The sequence below is a fragment of the Pantherophis guttatus genome, chromosome 3 (assembly GCF_059756535.1).
Source record: "Pantherophis guttatus breed Tessera chromosome 3, ASM5975653v1, whole genome shotgun sequence".
In the NCBI taxonomy this organism is placed as follows: domain Eukaryota; kingdom Metazoa; phylum Chordata; class Lepidosauria; order Squamata; family Colubridae; genus Pantherophis; species Pantherophis guttatus.
This window is the reverse complement of record NC_142065.1, coordinates 168,639,859-168,660,584: the sequence shown is the minus strand read 5'-3', so window position 1 is coordinate 168,660,584 and position 20,726 is coordinate 168,639,859. Positions and strand designations below refer to the sequence as shown.

Below are 20,726 nucleotides of genomic sequence, written 5' to 3'. Positions count from 1 at the left end.
GCTAACAAGCACAAAAACTTTCTAACATTTTAATTATTAGAAATCATAAACTGAAGAATATCTTCCACTTAAAAGCATTGCTAGGTATAGAAATCTACCTGAGTGATAATATACTTTCCATGTGCTCTTATAATTGTTGTAAATGATTGCTCCAGTATTTGGATGCAAAAGAAATCAGAGAGCATGTTATTTCATCTTATTTGTCACAAATGTTTTTCTTGCTGTTGAGGAAGTAGCAGACAATTGTTGTTTTGCTAGAGTATTTCAATAATGCTTTATCATTATTGGGATCTGCATATTAAGAAAAGCAAGTTTGCCCCAGGTCATAAATATTTTAGATTAACCATTTAACAATATTTGTCCAGCTTTATGTACCTGAAGGATGCTGAAGACAAAATCAGTATTAAAAGAAGATTTTAATAATTTTAAGTAACATATATAACACTATAATAGTTTTATAATTATTTAGAAGGCCAAAAACTGTCTTAAGTTTCTGTGAAAAGAAATGCTAAATGTGAGCTTGAAAAACTTCATTTGGAGGTCTATTCCAGGGTCATGGTACCATTATATAAAAGGTCCTAGTCTTCTTGCTTATTTACTGATTATTATGGTTCATCACACAGACAGACAGATGTTTAGAGTAGATTTGACATTTTTATCTATTTCCCTGGTACTTCACAAGGACCTGGGATAGGCAGATGTGGATGTTTGATGGTGTTAAAGGTATCATTGCAGGATTTACTTTCTTTTGTCACAGTCATTGTTTGTTACACAGTCAGCCAGATGTTTAGACAAGATGTGGAACTTCCATCAACCTATCAAGTCCTTCCCACCTGGGATAGGCAGATTTTGTAGTTTGATGGTATTAAAGATATTGTCGCAAAATATAAGCTTTTCCAAGTAAAACTGTCTTTTGCAATTGACACTGTTATTAAATTTATAGGCTGCTCAACTTCCAGTGACACTGGTGGTTTACAAATAATTTAAAACATGAAAAACATGACAAAGCAGCAAGAAGCAAAAAAAGGGTGGACATGGCAGGGTAGAAACAAAAGAAAACAACCTAAATTAAAAATAGGCTTCAGTCATCCCCACAAAGTCCTAATCTTTGGGCCCCTTCTTCAGATTTTCAGGCCCCTTCAAAATACCATCAGGGCAGGGCCATTCATATCTCGGGAAGAACCTCCACCAGAAGCAAATACTGACAGAGAATGTACACTTCTAGAGTCCCAATAGATCGCATTGCACAATCGGAGGAATTTGGAGGTCACCAACCCTGACGGACAAGAAAACATTCTCTTACCTGAAAGATATACTTGTTCTAAATCTTTTAATGAATCGAGGCTATAGCTAGCACCTCTATGGATCTTAGAAAGAAGTAGTGAACTAGTAAAGTAAGTGTTAAGAGTTAATGTATTTTGATCTATGAATAACTGAAGTTTCAGTACTGTAAATGTATTTTGACTAATTGAAACTTACAGGTGATCATGAAAGGCAACCACACACTTAATATGTTATAGTAAATTTATTTATTTATTTATTAAATTTATATACCGCCCTATTCCTGAGGGACTCAGAGCGGTAAACAGCGAACGATAAAAATACATGTAATACAAACGTTAAAAAAGCCAATTAAAATATACTAAACACTCTGGTCCTAGATAATTCAAGACATCCCAGTTTAAAATAATTATCAAAAGCAATATAAAGGGAAAGTTAGGCCAGGCTGGCCTGCTGAAACAGGAATGTTTTGAGGGCACAGCGGAAAGTGCGCAGATCCGGAATCTTCTGTATCTCTGGGGGGAGCTCGTTCCAGATGGTGGGTGCCCTCACAGAAAAGACTCTCCCCCTGGGGGCCGCCAGTCGACACTGTTTGGCTGACGGCACCCTGAGAAGCCCCTCTCTATGGGAGTGTACTGGGCGGTGAGAGGCTATTGGTGTTAGAAGGCGGTCTCGTAAGTACCCCTGTCCTAAGCCATGGAGCGCTCTAAAGGTGGTAACTAAGACCTTGAAGCGCACCCGGAAGACCACAGGGAGCCAGTGCAGCTCGCGCAGGAGGGGAGCCACATGGGAGCGCCATGCTGCTCCCATAACTACCCGCACAGCCGCATTCTGGACCAGCTGGAGCCTCCGGGTGCTCCTCAAGGGGAGCCCCATGTAGAGAGCATTACAGTAGTCCAGGCGTGAAGTGACGGCATGAGTGACCGTATTTAATGAGTCCCGATCCAGAAAGGGACGCAACTGGCGAATCAGGCGAACCTGATAAAAAGACCTCCCGGCCACAGCCGTCAAGTGTTCTTCTAAAGACAGCCGTGAGTCCAAGAGGACGCCTAAGTTGCGAACCCTCTCCGTGGGGGGCAATGACTCATCCCCAATAGTCAGTGATGGCACCAACTAACTATATCGGGACGTTGGAAACCACAGCCACTCGGTCTTGGATGGGTTGAGCCTGAGTCTGTTCCTCCCCATCCAGATCCATACAGCCTCCAGGCACCGGGACATCACTTTAAGGGCATCATTGGGGTGGTCCGGGGTGGAGATGTATAGCTGAGTATCATCAGCATACTGATGATACTTCACCCCAAAACCACGGATGATCTCACCCAGCGGCTTCACATAAATGTTGAACAGAAGGGGTGAGAGAACCGACCCCTGTGGCACCCCACATACAAGGGGCCTCGGGGTCGACCTCTGCCCCCCTGTCAACACAGACTGCGACCGATCAGAGAGAAAGGAGGAGAACCACCGCAACACGGTGCCCCCCACCCCTAACTCTTCCAACCGGTGCAGCATGATACCATGGTCGATGGTATCAAAAGCTGCTGAGAGGTCTAATAGGACCAGGACAGAGGAGCAACCCCTGTCCCGGGCCCTCCAGAGATCATCTACCAATGTGACCAATGCCGTTTCCGTGCTGTATCCAGGCCTGAAGCCCGACTGGAACGGATCTAGATAAGCCGATTCATCCAAGTACTGAGGAAGCTGTCGCGCTACCACACTCTCAACAACCTTCGCAACGAAGCGAAGGTTGGAGACTGGACGGTAATTAGCCAACACTGCTGGGTCCAGGGAAGGCTTCTTGAGGAGAGGCTTCACCACCGCCTCTTTCAAGGCAGCGGGGAAGGCACCCTCTCTCAAGGAAGCATTTATAATCCCCTGGAGCCAGCCTCGTGTAACCTCCCGAGAGGCCAGCACCAGCCAGGAGGGACACGGGTCCAATAAACATGTGGCTGCGCTCAATCTGCCCAGTATCTTGTCCACGTTTTCCGGAGTCACAGAATCAAACTCTTCCCAGGTAATATTCTCAAGACTTGCCTCCATCCTCCCTCCCGAATCTACCCAGTCAGAGTCCAAATTTTCCCGAATCTGAGCAATTTTGTCATACAGATACTGTACAAAGTCCTCGGCTCTACCCTCCAAGGGGTCCTCCCGCGCTTCCTGGTGGAGCAGGGAGCGGGTCACCCTAAACAGGGCGGCCAGGCGATTATCTGATGATGCAATAAGAGCGGAAAAATAGTTACACTTTGCCGTTTTTTTTGCCACCAGGTAGGTCTTAATATGAGACCTTACCAGTGTTCGGTCAGATTCAGAACGGCTGGCCCTCCAACTGCTCTCCAGGCGTCTTTTCCGGCGTTTCATCTCCCTCAGCTCCTCGGTGAACCAGGGAGCCAGGTGAGATCGACGCCGGGTTAGAGGCCGCAAAGGCACGACCCTGTCCAAAGCTCCAGCAGCCGCTCTATCCCAGGCAGCCACTAGGTCTTCAGTCAAGCTGTTTGCCAGAGCCTCAGGAAATGGCCCAAGCTCCGTCTGGAACCTATCCGGGTCCATCAGGCGCCTGGGACGGAACCACCTTATCGGTTCCGCCTCCCTGCGGCGGGGTGTGGTGGTTCAAAGGTCAAAACGAAGGAGGGAGTGATCTGACCATGACAAGGGCTCGATCGCTATATCTCCTATCTCGAGACCACTCAGCCACTAACCAGAGACAAAAACCAGGTCCAGCGTGTTTCCCCCCGTGTGAGTATGGCCATGAACTAATTGGGTCAGGTCCATGGCCGTCATGGAAGCCATGAACTCCTGAGTCACCCCAGACGCCTCATCGACGGATGGCAGGTTGAAGTCCCCCATGACCATAAGCCTAGGGGTATCAATTGCCACCGCGGCTATAACGTTGAGTAGTTCAGGCAAGGCTGCTGCCACGTGGCAGGGAGCCAGGTACGTAACCAGCAGGCCCATCTGCACCCCATGACCCCACTTCACAAGGAGGGACTCACATCCGGCCGTCTGAGGAACAGTGGCCTCCCTCAGACCAAGACCCTCTTTAATGATAACTGCCACCCCCCCACCCCTTCCCTGTGACCTTGGCTGATGAAATGCCCGGAAACCGGGTGGGCACATCTCTACGAGAGGGACTCCCCCCTCCTGGCCCAACCAGGTCTCCTTAATACCCACCAGGTCCGCTCCCCCCTCCTGAACAAGATCACAAATGAGGGGGGCTTTATTTACCACGGACCTGGCATTGCATAGCATCAGCCGAAGGCCCAGGGCCTGAGGGTCTGTGCCACCTGGGGAACGAGAAGAGCATTGGGGGCCGGAGCGTGCCACCGCTTGAAGACAGCGAGTGCGCACTCCCGCAACTTGATGTGGCCCCCTACTCCCGCCATATCTGCCCCTCCCTCCTACAGTACTGATGTAATGTCTATCAACAACACAAGCTCTAACCCTCTCCTTGGCCCCGGATTCTGCATCTCCTCCTCCGTGCTCTTCAGATGGACTAGATCCCGTCCCTCGCGGGTTAATCCCTGAACCCATACAACCCACCAAATTAATTAACCCAAATTAATCTAGATATATGTGGATTTAAAAAAAAAATATTATCTAAGGGGGCAGAGGTGACACTTTTATATTCCCTTTTAAGAGTATTTGAGATGATGAAGTTCAGGAGTATGGGGGCATGTGAATCATTCTAGTGTGTTATTGAATCTTTTCACTCGTAATTGTATTTCTCTTAAAATAATTTCTTTGCAACTTCAGTCAATATTCATCAACATTTCTCTTTAAAAATGGATAAAACTTTTAATTTTGTATTGTTTTAAATTGAGACAATCTGTGGAACCTATCAGGTGTGCTGCAGTGACATCTCATGCAGTGACTTTTTCAAATAGTTAAATAATTTACTACCCCAGTGTACAAATATCAAAACTTCACAGACTAGCATGCTAGGTGCCTGAAAGCATTTGCCTATTAAATGAGGATTCTCTGCTTTTGCTGTAGAAAAAGATTCTTTTTTGCTCAGTTCTTTTCGCAGGGGCCAAGAGGTCAGAAAATGTTCAGTTTTAATTGGTGAATTTCTATGACAGTAAGATGCCTTATTTTATGTATGGTCTAGAAATAAATGAGTGGCTAAACTCTTTGAAATGTGCCTACTGCTGCAAAAGCCATGAGCTGTAATTAAATTGAATGTAGGGTTATTGTCTGCTTGCCTTGAGCTATAAACTTGATAACAAACCCTTAGAATAGCAAGTATTGTGTTAGAAGTTGGTACGTAATTAGTTATGCAGTTTTCAATCACTTTGGAAGACCTGTTTTTTCCATCATTTTTATTCTTTTTTCTTGCCTTTTGTAATATCAGAAATATGTGTATTCTATTCTTTTTCAAAAGGGAAGAGGGCAGTGAACATGCCTCTGAAATATTAGTATACCAGTTAATGTTTAATGGACCATATGTTGTTAATTCTGTGGATGTGATGTCAATTCAATTTGGATTCAGTGTCATTTGAAGGAACTTAAAAAGTGTATACTTGAAGGAAGTTCTGATGTTTGAATACTGGTTTTGTAAAATAGAAGATCTAGAACTGAGAAAAGGATGTAGACAGTTTTTGCCTGTTCGTCATGCAGATTCCCTAACTGGAAGAATACTCCAAGCCTTTCAACAAAGATGGGCAGAGGCTGTCAACTAAAATTGTCTTCTTTTTGTCACTGACAACATTATTTTCTGCTCATGGATGCTTTTACCAGTAAAACAGATCTGGGCAGGGGCAGCAACAGCCCTCCACAGCAATCCCACTTTCTCATGTGGCCCCTTGGGAAATGGCCCACCCCTGCAGTAAAAGAACTTGGCATCCAAAACACACGTGTACAGCTCCTGCACATCTTCACTGATCATACCTTGGGAGATAGATTTTGTAGTGAAGGAAAGTAAGAGAAAGTAACACTTAATGATATATGTAAGTAGTTTTTAGATTAATTTTTTTTAACATTGATGAGATTGTGATTCTACTTTTGATTGAATCCTATTACCTGGATACTGGAATTTTCTAGAATTAGCATTTGTTGCACTTTATAGCAATATCAAATATTAGGGCTGAGATCTTACGCTCTAGTTCTCTAACAGGATCAGCTCTAAATTAAAAGAGATGATATTATGACAGTAAAATGTGCTTAATGTACTGGCCTTAATGTTTTATCTATGGTTCCCTGTGGGTGAACCCAAAACATTCAGTAGAGATAATTAACCATGAATAAGCATATTACATTAACCCAGTCTATACCTAGGCCTTTGGTTCTTCTTGCTAATCTTATCACTCATTCATGTTGAAATTTCTCCCAAATTGGATATAATGAAGAAGTAGTGACTCGAGATTTAGAAGAAATCATTTAAAAAATATAAATATAAAATAAGTATTAAAAATTTAATTAGCTTTTTTGTATTAATTGGCAATTAATTGCCACGTTTTTACTTATCTCCAAGCTTCTATGTATTTGTCTGTTCTGAGAAGCCCCTGGCTTTTAGCCTTTAATCGATTAAAAATTCCATTACAAATCATAGTAGCTAGCAGAGAGAGATTGTGGTGATTCATTATATCATATTATGTTTCATTATGCAAGTGTAATTGAAATGTTTTTATTTACTGTTTGCAATAAATTACGTAGCATATATTAGTAGCCAAGTGTGAATGGTATGTATTGTTTTGTCAGTCCCAACAGTTTTTTTAATTCAGAGAAAAATTAAATTGTTAGTAGTAAAAAAAAAAATCCTGCTTATTCCGTTTCTGCTAATGGAAGAAGACCAGTGACTCAAAACTATTACAAAAATGGATATAGATTTAACTACATTATACTTAGCTTTTGTTTTTGTGGCATATTATGTAAAAATGTGCACAAAATGATGTTTACTTCTTTTGACTTTGAGGAATGACGATCACATCTTAACTAAATTAGAGTCCACTGTAATGAAGCACTATGGAAATTTTATAAATAAATGTTCATATTGCAATGTGTCACAATGCAATTTGCCTGGTTTGGATTTAGCATAATGCCAGTATATGTAATTGTGACCTGTTCCACAAATCATAGTTAATAAAATCTTAGCCTAAACTTTGAATCCATGTAATGTATACAGTAATATCTGGGCATAACTAGAACTTTGTTCTAGTGCATATGGCAAGGTGAAATTGCTTGAATGTCTCTACTCTTCCATAATTACCGTAGTTTTTCCAGTGTCTTGGATAGCTATGTACACATGCAGTAAAACATATGTAATATTATTAAAATGTGTTAAATGTTTAAATATATGTACATTTTATAAATGTACATTTTGTACAATATTTGCACAAATATTGTAGAAATGTACAATAGATGCACATTTTATGTAATTCATTCTTGATTTCATGCATGCTTGGATATTAAAGTTCTTTATGATAAATAAAATAATGATTTCATGGACAGTTGGCAAATACTAATGTGGCAAAAAATGTTTAAAGGTGTGATTAGACTGCTCCAAACTTATTTCCTTTGTACAGGATAATGCTTGCATTGTCCTTGTGCATATGTGTGTGAAAAAAGTTGGCATCTGATTATTAGTTTCTAAACAAACGGAAGTTATTGGGTAGAGGAAATATGTCATCTATTATTTAATTGATGACATTTGCATACATTTGTATGTGCATGTGTATCTTGTGTGTGTATAAACATTAAAGAGTTGGCATTGCAGTGTTACATCTCTCATTGCTAATATTGCAGTTATTGATATGAAAAAATAAAGGTTAAGTTATAGATTTAATTATTAAAAATTAACATGTAATTGTTATTACTCATACAATGGTTTCTTGCCACTGCATATAATCTATCTATCTATCTATCTATCTATCTATCTATCTATCTATCTATCTATCTATCTAAAAGCGAAATACCACTCACACAACATCACAAAATCTCCAGAACTGTAAAGCCTACAAACTTGAAATTTGGCACGTATGTTCCTCTTGGCTTCTATGTGCTCACTAAGAAAGGATTTTTTGAAATGACCATCAGATCATTAGTATTTCTTATATTATTATTAACATGCTCTGATGCTAAAGAGTTAGATGTTCTACTCCCCCTTCCCACCTGAAAAGAACTCTGTTCCAACTGCCACTTGGGCCTAGGCAGCACATGACTCATCCGGCCTGCGGGCTGGGAGTTGCTAACGAGTTAGACATTCTACTCCCCCTCCCCACCTGAAAGGGAGAGAAGAGATAAGATAGGAGCGGCCTCTGTGGGGCAGCCTGAGGAAGAGAACGGGATAAGATAGGAGAAGCTTCTGTGGGGTAAGCCTGAGGAAGAGAAGGGGATAGGAGATGATCAATGGGGCCAGCTTGAGGGAGAGAAGGGGATAAGATAGGAGAAACCTCTGTGGGGCCAGTCTGAGGGAGAGAAGGGGGATAGGAGAGGAGAGGCTTCTGTGGGGTAAGCCTGAGGGAGAGAAGGGGAGAGGATAGGGTTGAAATCCAGCAGATTCTGACAGGTTCTGGAGAACCGATAGCGGAAATTTTGAGTAGTTCGGAGAACCGGCAAATACCACCTCTGGCTGGCCCCCGAGTGGGGTGGGAATGGAGATTTTGCAATATCCTTTCCCCAGGAGTGGGGTAGGAATGGAGATTTTGCAATATCCTTCCCCTGGAGTGGGATGGGAATGGAGATTTTGCAGTATCCTTCTCCTGCCATGCCACCAAGCCACACCATGCCCACCAAGCCACAACCACAGAACCAGTAGTAAAAAAAATTGGATTTCACCACTGGGAGAGGAGGGCCTTCTGTGGGGCAAGCCTGAGGGAGAGAAGGGGATCATAACTACTCATTAATTTTCAAGCTGTGTCGATTTATCAAGCCCGATCACATAGTTTCGTAGTGGAGCACGAGTATCCAGCTAGTTCTGCATATTTTATCTAACAAAGTATTTGTATTTGATGCCAACTTCATTGAAACATTTGGTCCAAATGAAGTGATACCTTATTGATTATTGGACATTTATGCCATTGTGTAACATACATATATACATTCCTTTGCTCTTTTTCTTGCGTGCTCTGGTTTATCTGATCCCCAATAATAATGGCTCTGATTGGTAACAACAAATGTACACAATATAAAGAGTCAGCAAATTACAGTTAAAATCAGTTACATAACATCTCCAATACAGTACATCACACTTTAAGGGTAGGAAAGTCTTCATTTATTCTCCAAAGCCCTCTTGAACAGCTGTATTTTTACAGCTGTTCTGAAAACGATAAAAAGGGAGTGCTCCAGATAGTCCATGGGAGGGAAGGTATCAGAAGGCTCAATCTCACATGTCTGAGTAAGTCTTCTCTACCTGATACCATTCAACTGGCAGAATCAACCCAGAGAAGTAATCCCAGAGATATCTAGGCACTGGGTCATGTTAGGTTTTAAAAGTGTAAAACAATAAGTTGAATTGCAGTTAATTGGCAGCTGGTACAGTTCTTTCTGTAGTGTTATTTACATAAGCAAATCTAGGCACACCATAACTATTCAGGTCATTGCATGCTCCACCAGCAAAAGCTTCCAGGTAGCCTTCAAAGCCACGTAAAACGCAATGCAGTAATGCACATGCAAGGTGATATGGGCAAAGTATCCTATTTTAGAAATTGCTGCAATTGGAACACAACATGTACCAATTGTAGTTTGCACAACATGTAGTTTGCAAAATCTCTTCTGGGAAACAGGAAATGCAAGTTGGAATCAGTTACCTTTTAAATACATTGCCACTCCATTTTCTGGGATTAAGTCTCAATGAGTTTTTCCATGTCCACATTCTAACGGTCTCTAGGCATCAGGTCAGGATTTCCTCCACGTTTCCTACTCAATCTGATATGGTCAGAGTGATCTGACCATAATCAAAGATAACAGTGTCCCATCCCCCCCTCCACATACACACACACTTGCTGTGTTTCAACTTATCTAAGGCAAAACCTAGATCGAATATGTACAGTACCTCCTTTGTGGTTCAGGTCCATAATCTGGGAAAAGTCAATGGTTGTTATTGTTGGCCCTGAATTTACAAACCACTTATCTCTCCCAAGAGATACCAAATTAACCAAGTTATTTCACAGTCGGTGACATCCACTTAAATTACATTAAGCTTGTTGCCTTAATTCTACTAATGAATGAATGACAATATAGATATATACTGTGTAAGAATCTTTGGGTAATATTCAGGAGTGGGAAAAATGTAACTCCAGATACAGACAGTGCACAGAAATAGCTTTCAGGGAAGTTTCACCTACTTTCACCTGTAGTCAGTATAATTTATAGAATTGTGTTGATCTGGCAAGATGAATTAAGCTGGTTGAGTTGTTTAGAGAAAAATAATAGCTTCTGAGTAACTTTTGTTGTTGTTGATAAACTACATTCACAGTTAACTGAAGCAAGAGAAACCTTTTTTGAAAATTTCAAGACTCTGTAAATTGGTTCAATATATAGTGTGGGTATGCCTTTGTATCTATCTTAACTGTCTTCCAGGACTGCAGTAATTCCCCAAATACCTTGAATAGACTTGTAGACACCCAATTACTGATACATATTCCAATAAATTCAGGCCCACACAAATTATTTGCTTAACTGAGCATAATCTATGAGCATAATGTATGAGCTATGTAGGATGCCATTATGGAGCAATCATATGCTCTTGCTACTTGTGTAGGACTGGAAAAAATAGAGAAGTTGTCAGGTACTTGATAGGCCATAATTCAAAGGCTACTAGATAGTTTCAGTTTGGTGTGTTACAAAATAGAAGTTCATGTATATGTTGGCTGCCTGACTCAGGAAAGTTTCCCAGGAAACATAAATGGTCTTGAGATATAACTTTATTTTACACAATCATCTTCAACTATTTAGTGAACATAAACGTATATACTTATTTTAAATACTTGATGTGTTGTAATGAGCAATCCTATTGCTTTTCCATAACACTAGAAAGGTCTGAGGAGCCCAGTGATTGGTTTAGAGTTTGGAATCAGCTAGTCTGCTGACAGATCAGATCAGGTTAAGAAGGAGAGAGAGACAGCTAAGAGCTGAATGCAGTCAATAGTTGTTGGCAGCTTGTGGCTCAGGTTGTTTTTGTGCACCCCAGGAAGACCCAACTATCTCAGTAATGCCCAGGAAGCTCCAGGCACCCCAGTTCAGTCCCAGCCACAGTTACTCTCTCCATCGTGCACTCCACAGTCCATGCTAGCCTGTGCTGCAAATGCTATCTGACCTTCACTATCTTCTTGGTCCCACTGCTGGTGAGATGTGCCTGCCCTGCTCTGCCCTGGCCCTTCATTTTCTTCATGAAGAAAACTCCCATGTACAGCCTTGCAAAGAAAGCCTTGTGTGGTCAGCAGCCGCTTCACAAAGGGGCAAGCCAAGCATTCTTGGTCAGTAGAAGGAGCACAAAAATGTCAAAGGTCAGTAAGGGTGATATAGATGGAAGAATGCAGGAGGCCAAAATGGTATAAGTGGTGGGAGATTGGTGGGTTGGGGTAGTTTAGAATTATTTTTTAATTGTGTTTAATAGATTAGGTACAATCCAAGACTATTGCTTTTGGGTTAAAAGGTGCATTGATAGTTGGTTTTGGCTTGAGGGAAGGATTCCTATAGTCTACCTAAGACAGACTACTTCGCCTTCCAAAACAGTAAGGTTCATCAGCAATTTCTTTCTCCTCAGGCAAATTTAAATGTATACAGCAGGCAATGTAATATTACAAATTGTGTATTTGGCAGTGAGGCTAGGTAAACCCAGAAATATATATTACATATCCATGGTTTATTTAACCATGGTTGGTAAAATGATTAATATAAGGCAGAGTTCAGAGGTACTAAACTGTAAAACAGAATTTATAAATGACCATAGCTCAGATTAGGCAACATACTTGTTTAAAATATAATGTGTTTATTCTGGATTTAATTAAATGTTGTAAACCTAGCCTCAGTGATAGCAGATTTTGTGCTGTCTTGTATAAACCTAATGGTTTCCAGGACGCAAAATACAAAGCAGCAATAATTTTATGCTCTTTGTAATGGCCTTGAGAATGAAGCAATATTACTTCAGTGCTAAGAATAGTATTTCACTATTTTTTAACCATAATAGTTTATGATAAACAGCATGATGAAGTTTCCAAATGAAGTTTTCTTCTGTAATAAAAATCTTTTTTCAGATGTGTTTCTTATAGTGTTCACTTGTTTGCAGTAGCAGATCCACTGCTGTTACAATCCAAGCTAAAGAACAGAGCTGCTGATTGCTGTTAGGTACCATAGAGTTCACTTGACCAACTTTTCATTCTGGTAGTTACAATATTTTTTCATTTACACAAACCTCCTTTGCCTGGCCAACATCATTCATTATTTCTATACAGTCACAGATTATTTTCTGCTTAATATTACTCAAAACAGAAAAATGGAAAGCTAATTGCTAAAGTATAAAATCCCCCAAATTTAGTAACCTAGCCCATTTTTTTAGCTTTTACAGTACTTTCTAATATATACACAGAGCAAGTGACTAGAACACATCATTTATAAATCTTTGAAGACATTGTGAAATGTGATATTAAATTTTACCTTTAATTTTAAAGCACAATATATGGCAATGTATCTGGAAACTGAAAGGATACATCACATTGAAATACAAATTGGTTTTATTGATAACAAAGCCTGAAGAGGAGGAGCTACAATCCCTTTATAGAAGTACATAAATTAGAATATGCATGCAATTTTATACAGCAGCAAAGTATTTGGATATAGACAAGTATTTGGATACAATAGATTGTCTAGTGAGGTCAAAGAGGCAATTAAGATATAATTGTGAGGTAATGGAGCAACACTGCAAAGATAATGAGATTTTTGAAAGAACAAAGAGGCAATATTTCATGAACATAATACTTTATTTCTAGGGAGGTAGCCGCCTTATTTTTTTTTTCAGCTTATCAGCATTCCTTAGCCTTCTAAATGTTTTATGACTGAGCTTACTTGCCCCGGAAAAGTGTATTTGGGTTAAAGTCTTTTAGCTTGATCACCCAGATTCTCTCTCAGGATTAACTATTTGATCTAGGATAATAACCAAAACACTCTCTTTTTCTACCTTCTTAGAGAGCTGTGCCATATTCTGGAATTAATTTTCATGACTATTTTTTATCTTCTCTAAAATATTTTGGAAATGCAATTCAAGACAGTATACAAGTACCTGGGCTCTTTCCTGCATTGTGGCAGTGAAATCAGTTTATGTCAGTAAAATTTGATATTAACCTGTCTTGATGCCTGTTGGATTTGCTTTTATATATAAAAAAGAAAAATATAAACCTCATTGTCAGTGACATAATTTGATTTTAGATTTTGGCTAACTAAAACATTACAATTGGCCATTGATTGGTTGAATTAAATAATGAAAAAGTCAATTTATTTTCTTTTCAAATTATTAATCATGCTAAAATATAATACTGGGGAGGAAAAAGGTGTAAAAAAGTGACAATATTACAGAGGCATAGGTTTTATATTACTCGAAAAGAATTTTTCTTAATATCTTTAGATAAAAACATGATTCATATATTTTTAAGGTAAATTATCAAATAAAATATAAATTAGTTCAGTAAATCTGGAACTAAGCCAAGGATAAACTTAAGTCAAAGTGTCAAATTGTGACTTTTCTACTAATAAAATTACTGTTACACATTACCTGTCTGCAACTTTTGAACTAAACTCTTCTTTCTCAGGATTGCTTCTCAGAGAAAAGAGGAACCAATGTGCTCTCAGAAGCATCTTTGTCATCAAATCCAAATTGCTGCACAAACCTGTTATATGATAACCTCTTTTTATCAATTTTAGGTGACCTTAGAATAGGTTTTTCATTCTTTCTCAATGGAAGACTTATTAAATCAACTTTTAAACCTCAGTGATGTTAATCTTTAGAAACCAATACTGGTGTGAATGGTATGAACTTGTTGATTGGAAGCTGATTACATGATCTGGACAATGATAAACTTGCTAAGTCATTTTTCACCTGCATGACTATAAAGAAAAATCAACTTGCAAAATAAAAAAGGATTATTGCAAAATTTTCCTTCTTTCCCATAGATTTCTTACTACTGATTTTTTTTACACCAATTTGCAGTAATTCAGAGGTTTTTTTCTTAATGCAGGTAAAGAAATTTGTCATGCTATTAGGCAACATTTTTAGGCATAACTAACCATTAGAAAAATGCTTATAACAATTAAATTCTATTAAATTTGTCTTGACAATATAAATATAGTAATCCTTTGATAAGTGACCTTACTTTATACACTACTGACCTATACTAAGTAGAAGTATAGAACTGCTTCTGGTCACTGAGGTTACAAGTGTCTTAAGTGATAATTTGTCATCCAAAATATCCCCAAAACCCATACCTACCATCTTCCTTCCTTCCTTCCTTCCTTCCTTCCTTCCTTCCTTCCTTCCTTCCTTCCTTCCTTCCTTCCTTTTTCTTTCTTTCTTTCTTTCTTTCTTTCTTTCTTTCTTTCTTTCTTTCTTTCTTTTTCTTTTGTTTTTTCTCCTCCCCCCTTTTTTAAAAATTTAAGTAAAAAGGAAAAAAAACCTAGAAAGACCAATTGCCTCTTGAAAAAAGCACCTTTGGGATTATGAAGGGGTAGTCTGTAGTTCATTTGAGCCTTCTTACAGGTAGTCCTTGACTTACAACCATAATTAAGACTGGAATTTCCATCACTAAATGGATGCAGTCATAAAGCAATCTTAGTTACTAAGTTACTTAATGACCGCAATTCCTGCATTTTCCAGTGCGCAGTGGCTGCACTCCATAGCTGGGTTCTTCCTTCAGAGTCTGTCAACAACTGAGTGGAAATTTATGCAGGGAACTCCCTCTCTCCATGCTCCAGACACGCCCATCTGTCCCACAATCCTCTGTCTTTCACTCAGTTGCTGTCAGACTGAGGTGGTTTTTTCTAAATGCTCTGAGTAATTGACTAATTTTAAGGCTGCGTTAGGCGTTTTTATTTATTTTTGAGTATATTTTTCCTTCCGCGGTGGAGAACTGTAGATCTCGTCCTTATCTGCTACTGCCAGTCAGCTGTGAGGTGCGGCGACGTGTCCGGGCATTTCGGGCCGTCCCGTGCTGCTGCGCTTTGCGCTGAAGCAGCCGCCGGATTCCGACCCTCGGGCAGATCCGGCTTGGAGATTTGCCGCTGGTGAGAGTGTGGGCGAAGCGGTTCTCTGCCTTCTGCCCCCTCCACCACTTCTAAATCTCTCTGTGGTAGGTTGGCGGCTCAGCAGAGCATTAGCGCTATTGCTGTGCGCGCTCCTGGAAATTACTCCCAAGTGGTTCTGGCGTGCGGGGGCTGTCCCGTCAGCGTTGCTGCGGGCGGCGCCATTTGAATACCAACTGTCGTACAGTCGGCGCCATGGCCCTCATTCCACGGGCCTGCCTACATGCTGGGCGACGTGAGGCGACCCTTTCTCATCAGTTGCGGCCGCCATTTTGGGTCGCCTGTTTGAACACTGCCATTTTGTGGACTCTCTGCTGGTGCAGGCTATTACAGGGCCCGTGGCTGTATGATAACTGCATGTGTGAGGTGCCTCGTCTGTATCCCGGCTCTCACACCCCCCACTTCGTTTCCTTTGTCGTGAGGGTGGCTGGCCGTTGGACTGTTGCACCTATTGTTGAGCCTTGGCTATTTAAATTACTTGTTTAAAAAAAAGCCATTCATTGGTTTGCACCATCATGGCAGACTCTCCTCTCTCATCTGACCTCGAACAGGAGACCAGCCCTCCGAGGGTCAAGGCACATAAAAAGGGGGACAGTAAGCGGTCTGGGCATAGCAGCCGCACTTCGCATCAGACCAAGTCCTCTACGGCTGCTGACAAGGATGCCTTGCGGCACCACAAGGCTCTTGAGAAACATTTTGACAAGGCCAGACAAGCGGCTTCTGGGGGTTCGAACTTGGGATCTGCCCCGCGCCATCCGGCTACTTCTGAGGCGGGCCCGTCCTCTTCACGGGGTTCCTCTCCGGTCCCATTGCAGTTGGTCAAGGGAGTCTCGCAATCCATGCCAGACGTCTCGGCTGCGGGTCTGAGCCTGGCCCCACCCCCAAGGCAGCGACCACCAGAGGCCACATTCACCCCCACTGCTGCGGGGCTCTGGGCAGTGGCCCCACCAGCCGCCTATACACTGTTGGATTTTCAGTCCGTCTTGTCTTCAGCCCTGTCATCCCTCCTGGCGGCTGGCTTTCAACAAGCATCTTTGGCTCCTCAGCCAGTGCTGGCTCACGGTGTGGTTCATGGACTCCGCTCCCAGGCGCCTCGTTCTCCGCGTCGACAGGAGTCTGACTCCTCGGCGGAATCTGAACCTGCGGAAGAGGGTCCCGAGGACCTCGAGTTTTTGGAGGACGAGGGATTGGCTCCTGATTCTCCGGCGTTTACGGGGCTGTTTTGCCCAGCCTTGTTTAAATCGCTTCTTCATAAAGCATGCTTGACTACAAATCTGGGGATGGTTGGAGCTCAGACCTCCGTTGAACAGACTGAGGTCGGACCACGCGATGCTTTATTTAAGCAGACTAAGCAAGAGAAAGACTTCATTCCGTGTCCGCAGTTGTTTGCGGACGTTCTGCAGTCACCATGGGGGCAGCCCAGGTCATTAACCTCCCCCAGCAATCTGGACAGGAAGCTCTACTGCTCGGCCCCCGAATTGGAGGCTCTCCTTGACTTGCCGACCGTGGACCAGCCTGTGGCGTCTCTAGCTTCTTCGTCGGTCCTTTCGCCTGATCCTTTGGACTGTCTGAAATCTGAGGACAGACGGGTCGAACTGGCATTCCACAAATCACATCAAGCTGTGGCCTGGGCGATTCGCACGGCGTCAGCCATGTCGTTTTTCAACCGGGCGTCGCTGATTTGGCTCCGGCAGCTGCAAGAGAGGCTTCCCCCGGAGGAGACAAGGTTGCATCAGGACGTTAATAAAATTATCGCTGCCACCAAATATTCCGCTGATGCATCCTTAAATTCGGTCAAATTTGCGTCCCGGGCTCTCGCCTCGTCGATTACGTTCCGGCGTCTCTTCTGGCTTAAACACTGGAATGCAGACGTCAAGACCAAATGGAAGTTCCTTCTACTTACCGTAAACAGGATAGACAGTTTACACCTTATACTCAGCGGCAGCCCTTTCGGGCATATTCCGGGCCCGGGGGGGCCCTCTACTTACTGCCACTCTTACCAGTCGCTATTCAGAGAGACAGCAATTCCGTGACGGAGGGAGACCTCAACACTCTGCGAAGCGCCCCTTCCGTGGCACCGGATCCAAGCCGTTTTGCTGGGGCAAATGACTTACCGGCGTCGGGGCCGATCGGCGGGAGGCTGCAGGCGTTTCACAACCACTGGGAGGTGTTGACAACAGACGCATGGGTGCGCCGCATGGTCTCCCAGGGGCTATCCATAGAGTTTACAGGCCCCCCCCCGAGCCGCTTCGTCCGGTGCCCAGTGCCCCTCTCTTCGGAACTACGTCGTCTGATGTCGGCCGAGATTGCCCATCTGCTGAGCATCAACGTGATAGAGCCTGTTCCCAAGGACCAACTGGGATTGGGGTTTTACTCGGTGCTGTTTTTGGTGCCCAAGAGCTCGGGGGGCTACAGAGGAATCCCCAACTTAAAAAATTTGAATCGGACGGTCCGCTACCACCGGTTCAAAATGCACTCGCTGAGATCGATCCTTGCTGCTGTTCAGCGGAGGGACCTCATGCAGTCGGTGGATTTATGGGAAGCGTACCTCCACGTGCCGGTGCAGCCCTCTCATCGCTGTTTCCTGAGGTTCGAGTATGATGGGAAGCATTACCAGTACTGTGCGATGCCCTTCGGGCTTTCTTCAGCTCCCCGAACCTTCACGAAATTGGTGGCAGTGGTTGCAGCCACCCTCAGGTCGGCACCAGTGAGGGTGTTGTGCTACCTGGACGATATCCTGGTGCTGTCATCGTCCCAGGATCTGGCCCTGCGGGACATGGAACAGGTGGTCTCGGCCTTCCAACACCACGGCTTCTCGATAAATTGGGACAAGAGTCACCTCGTTCCTTCCACGTCCATACTGCATTTGGGGACAGTGATAGATTCCGTCAGGTCTTCTTGTCCCCGGACAGGATCCAAAGCATCAGGGACTGCGTAGACCAGGTTCTGAGTTGGAGATCGTCTTCCCTCCTGACTCTATCTCAGCTCCTCGGGAAGCTTGTTTCTTGTTATGGAGTCGTTCCTTGGGCACGGAGGCACTCACGGCCATTGCAGTGGCTCCTCCTTCCCTTTCAGTGGCGGGGCTCCGCCAGCTCGACAAAGAAGGTCATGATACCCCCGCAGGTTCGTCTCTCCCTTCGGTGGTGGCACTCCGAGGCAGTTATGAAGGGTTGCCAGTTTCTGGAGGTTAACCATCTGATCTTGACCACTGATGCAAATCTTCCTGGATGGGGGGCTCACTTGGCAGACCAGGTGGCTCAGGGCCGGTGGTCGTTGTCCGAGAAGCTCAAGAGTATCAACTTCCTGGAGCTTCGGGCAATTCAACTAGATCTTCTCCACTTCCATCACTCGGTTCAGGGGAGCCACGTTCTGGTCCCTACGGACAACACGATGGCCAAGGCGCATGTGAATCGTGAAGGGGGCACGAGATCCCGCTCACTGATGCTGGAATCGGAGAGGCTGTTCAGCTGGGCGGAGCGTCATCTTCTTTTGATACGTGCCGACCATATCTCTGGGAAGGCCAACGTCCGGGCGGACTGGCTCAGCCGCAAGATGATCGACCCGGCCGAGTGGCAACTTCATCCCCAGCTGTTTTGAGAGATATCGACCAGATTTGGGACCCCGGTCATCGATCTTTTCGCAAGTCCTGCAAACGCTCAGCTTCCCCGGTACGTCACCCGGTATCTGAGTCCCCTCGCGGAAGGCACGGACACGTTGAGATATCGCTGGCCGCCCAGCCTGTTGTACGCGTTTCCACCGATCCCACTCATACAGCAGGTGATTCACAAGATGATCGCTGTCCAGGCGGACCTGTTACTGTTGCCCCAAACTGGCCGAGACGTCAGTGGTTCACCAATCTCATCGAGTTCTCCGTTGAGAGCCCTTGGGTGATCCCTCCTCATCGAATTGCTCTGTGCCAGGGGGCCATCTGTCATCCCGAGCCCCAGTGGCTCCAGTTGGCCGTCTGGCATTTGAGCGGGTCATCTTGAAGAGGAGTTGGCTGTCGGACAAGGTCATTGGGCTCATCCAGGTGTCGAGACGGCCTTCGATGACGCGAATCTATGAGGCTACCTGGAGGGCGTTCTGCGTTTAGTGTGCGGCCCACCATGTGGATCCCACTTCCGCGGTCGTTCAAGATATTCTTGACTTTCTTCAGGTGGGCTTTGACAGGGGCCTGGCCCCTGCTACCTTGAAACGGCAGGTTGTGGCGCTCTCTACAGTGGTCTCCTGTCCTCCGTACCAGTCATTGTCTCATCATCCCTGGGTGTGGGGGCTTCTACACAGAGCGACCAATCTACGACCTCCCACGGTCCATTGGTATCCCTCTTGGGATCTCCCCCTGGTACTTCAATCACTTACCAAGCCGCCCTTTGAGCCCTTAGGATCCGTTTCTCTCAAATTTCTCTCTTTCAAACTGACTTTCCTCCTAGCCATTACGTCGGCAAGGAGGGTTTCGGAACTCTCAGCTTTATCGGTGCGGAAAGATTTGTGCCTCTTTCAGGCTCATACAGTGGTGCTCAGGCTGGACCCGGCGTTCATTCCAAAGGTGAACTCGGCCTTTCATCGGGCTCAAGAAATTGTCCTACCGGACTTCTGCCCATCGCCTCACCATGACCGCGAAGTTCTTTGGCACACCCTGTGTGTTCGCTGTGCCCTGCACCATTATATACGGCGTACCTCATCATTTAGGAAGATGGAGGCCCTTTTGGTCTCGTTTCATCCGGCGTCCATGGGACAAAAGATGTCGTCTACCACAGTGGGCCGATGGATCAAAGCCTGTATTGCTTCGGCATATGAACAACACGCTAGGCCACTTCCAGGAAGGATTCTACCGCACTCAACCTGCAGTGCAGAGACATCCGTGGCCTGGGCGACACAGGCATCGGTGTCGGACATCTGTCGAGCTGCCACCTGGACATCTTTGTCCCCCCTTTATTACACATTATCGGATAGATGCTTTCAACTCAGCAGAAGCCTCCTTTGGGTGACGAGTTTTGCAAAGTGTCCTGTCGGAGCCAGCATTGGGGGGCAGTCAGCCTCCCACCCCGGGGGTTTAAGCTTGGGTGTGTCCCAGCTATGGAGTGCAGCCGCTGTGCACTGGAAAACGGACGTTGTCTTACCTGAACGTCCATTTTCTGGGCGCGGCGGCTGCACTCCATTCCCTCCCTTGGTTTTTTCTCCTTGTTTGGGTTGTCTGCCGTGGTTTGGGGCTCCGACTTACA

General features: G+C 44.0%; 1 protein-coding gene across 8 annotated transcripts in view; it reads left to right on the top strand.

The window, feature by feature from the left end:
- KCTD1 (potassium channel tetramerization domain containing 1) overlaps positions 1 to 20,726 on the top strand; it is a 97,684-nt gene that overhangs the window by 44,024 nt on the left and 32,934 nt on the right. The window lies entirely within an intron of this gene.